Source organism: Tribolium castaneum, chromosome 6 (genome assembly GCF_031307605.1).
Source record: "Tribolium castaneum strain GA2 chromosome 6, icTriCast1.1, whole genome shotgun sequence".
Lineage (NCBI taxonomy): Eukaryota > Metazoa > Arthropoda > Insecta > Coleoptera > Tenebrionidae > Tribolium > Tribolium castaneum.
The window spans coordinates 10,255,127-10,258,682 of NC_087399.1; the positions used below are offsets into that span (position 1 = coordinate 10,255,127).

The 3,556-nt window shown below is 28.7% G+C and overlaps 1 non-coding gene across 1 annotated transcript; it reads left to right on the forward strand.

The window, feature by feature from the left end:
- Positions 1-2,873, forward strand: LOC103313786 (uncharacterized). The gene is made up of 3 exons (XR_010334588.1): positions 1-152; positions 2,135-2,319; positions 2,377-2,873. It is a non-coding gene; the product is annotated as an uncharacterized LOC103313786 (transcript).
- Positions 2,874-3,556: the final 683 nt, after the last annotated feature.

Here is a 3,556-nt window from a genome sequence, read left to right on the forward strand (position 1 = left end):
AAAATCATATAAGCGTATTTTTGTGTTTGCAAAAGTATAAAAGAATAAATTAGATTCTCTTAATTTAGTTGAATTTTGGAATAAGGAAAATGAATTTCATTTGTGCATTTGTGCTTCTGTTTGGTGTCTCTATTGTCACTGGTGGCAATGAGGTAAAGATACACAAAAAACAAATATTTTTTAAAGGATCCAGAAGAGGTATGCATGTGTATACCTCAGCACTTTTTTATTATCATTTTGTCACTTTTCATTTTGGCGAAATGGCAAGTACAGTGGCTGTAAAAAAGTTTCGATTTGTTTTGTTGGTTCATATAAATCATTTCAAATAAAAAGCTTAAATTCAGGCATTGATTTGTTCAATAGCGAAAAGCAAAATCGGATCCAAAAGTCGCAGTTCAACTTAAAATAATTTTTTTCATCTAAGAGAGGAATTCAGAAATCCACTTACCTGTTTCTGCTTAACTTTTATTTTTAAAATAATATTTTATCCACTCTAAGGCGCTATTTCCAAACATCCTTCAGACTCCGTCAATTTTTTCAGAGTTTAGCAAAACTAAAAAAAAAGAGATACGTATATAACACACTAATATTAATTTTTTTACTAAAACCTACTTTTAGAAAAAAGTGAGTCTCAAAAATGCATATCCATACAAAGTGAGTTTTTTGATTGTTAAGATTCGATAAATTTTAGACTTAAATAAGAAAAAATAGCTTTTTATATAAAAATATCTTCGATTTACCGGAAACTAACTATAGTCATATTTTTGTGTATTATTTTTGGGCTAAAAATGAAGTACATATGTGTAATTACTAATTAGTTAAAACCAATAATTAGTGCAGTTCTAACTAAGGTAAGATCATTAATTTGTTCGCAGTACAATACAACCAAGATAAGAAGCTTTGTATCATAAATTAAATTTTTATAATTTTTTTCGTTTGTAACATTTAAAGCCTTCTTTGTAATATCTGAATCCTAGACTATAAACACTATTTTAAAACACGTTTCCGAAGCTACGTGTTTTAAATTAAAATGTTCCAACAAAAAAAAATTCATACGAAAACGCTTAAAGTGCATAACGGTAGTCCTCAAACTTTAAGCTAGTGTTTTTGCACTCGTATTTTTAATAACTATATTAACATAGTAAAAATAGAGATTTCGTATTTGTTTCCTTAGAAAAAATTGACTTTTTTACTTTAATTAAATGAACTGTAAAGTAGGTCTACGTTTGTAATTTGAATGGAATTGTTCGATTTCTTGAAAAACAAAAACTGAAATCGATATTTATTAGTCAACTCAAATAAGCTTTCACATTAAAACTTTGTAGTTAATTTTGATCTAAACTATTGTGAAATATTTAGAAACGTTAAATCGAAACGATTATATGTTTGCAGTCCCCAAAAAGGTGTTAAAAGCAGTTTTTCAACATTATTCAAGATAGATGAGACGAAGGAAAATTAGGCTAAATTAAAAATTGTCAAGACTTTTTGATATTATTAAAATTGATAGATTCCTCAATAAATGTAGATTCTAACATATACATATAACAAGCTTTATTTATGAAAAAAATAAACTGAGAACACTGTATTTTTCTTGTCACGTGTCATGTTTGTGCAGTGTAATTTTTGAGATGCGTTTTTGTAGATATTTTTATAATAAACCTCTCGTAATCGAGATGAAATTAAGCTAATAGTTCAATTAAGTATTTGGTACAAGAATCGTTTCCATGTCAGTAAGACTGACCAAGTTATTGCAATTTAAATTTATTGCAGTTACTTTACCTACTTTGAATAATCTTTAAAAGAGTGAGAACATTTTTTTAACGATTTGAAATGCTTTACTGTAGTTATACACCAACATCCAAGTTTAGTCTCCAAATTTTGATTTGAAGGCAACAACAGAGTGTAATACTTTTAGTGATAAAATTGATTAAAATAACTAATTTCAACAATAGCGACAAGTTTCCTTAAGTAACTTACAAAACAAAGAGAATGTGTCAAATCGCCAAAAAATTCATAATTTGAATCATAAATTACTTTCAAACTTTACGAACTGTGTTTCTTACCAAATTATCCTTATTAGTTAATAATGTTATTATTATTAGTTTACAATCTCTAATAGTATATATCATTTCAGACGAAATACTGTGAAAGCAGTGAGTACTTCATGATAAAACACCAGAAATCGGGTTTAGTCATAGATGGAAAGGGTGAAAAGTTAGATCAACTTAAAATTGAGACTGCAACCAAGTCAATGACACAGTTATGGTCACTAAAAATGATAGAATTTGGAAAGTTTATAATTATTAATCGTGCCACAGGGTATAAAACATAATAATAGACAATATCTAATAAAAAACAAAAATTGTATGTTAACAGGAGGGTTTTGGATATACGGTACAACAAGGGAGCTGGTTCAGATATAATCGCCTTTCCTAAACACTGCAAACGAAATCAGCAATGGATCATTGATCATAGCACTGGTCATATTGCTGCGACCTATGACAATCTTGTTATAGAAATAAATGCTAAGAATTTTGTTCCAGGAAGTGGTTTGGTAGCCAATCCCAAGAAAAAAGGACAACCAAATCAAGTGTTTACTATTGAACCTGTATAATTATTTTGTAATAATTTTTAAACATATATTAGATGTTTCAAAACAACAATAACGCCAACGTCGCATTTTTAGCATTTTTTTTTAATAAGTTTGATGAAATTGTCAAATAGTTATCAGTGATTAGATTTCTCATTGACAGTATAAATTACATTAGCTATTATTTTAAGAGAAAATGCGACGTTTACGTTTTTATGGTTTTGAAACAGCTAATACCTAATTCATGATGGATTATGCGTATGAAATAAAATTATAAAACAAATTTTGTCGTTTGTGTTACCAAAAATATGATGGTTTATGAAAATTATGCGTATACAGGGTGTCTCAGCTAAGACTTTCGAGCCTGATATCTCTATTTGTCAACGGATTTTTATGAAATTTAAAATGCAGATATTTTAGAAGATAAAGATTAAAATACAATTAATGCAACAACTCATGTTTGAAAAACGTAATTTTTACATGCTTTTTTAAAATGTTAAGCCTTTTAAGACTTATATTAAAAAATTATCGTCAGTGAAAAATGCTGTCAAAAAAATCTCGTCCGTGGAAGAGGTCTGTTTCGCGAGAAAAATGAGAAACAAACTGTTAAACGTTGGTACAGATGCAAAAGCGTAGATTTCTATGAGACAAATGAGCACTATCATTGAATTTTGGTCAATCCTACTCGCAAAAACGTAACTGTTACGCAAGGCACATTTCACAATTATCTCTCACCCAAACAAAGTTAAAAAACAATATTTTTGACTTACTTTGGTACTGGATGCTTTAATTCTTTCAAAATGGAGTAAAAGACTGAACAACAACAGAAAAATTCTAGACACTTGAACATTCAGGACTTTGAAAATCTTTCGTACACTGCTCTTAGATTCCTTGGATCCTCTTAGATTCTCTTCAAAAGTTTGAATTTCAGCCCCAACTATTGCTTCGTTTCTAGTGACGTGTTTT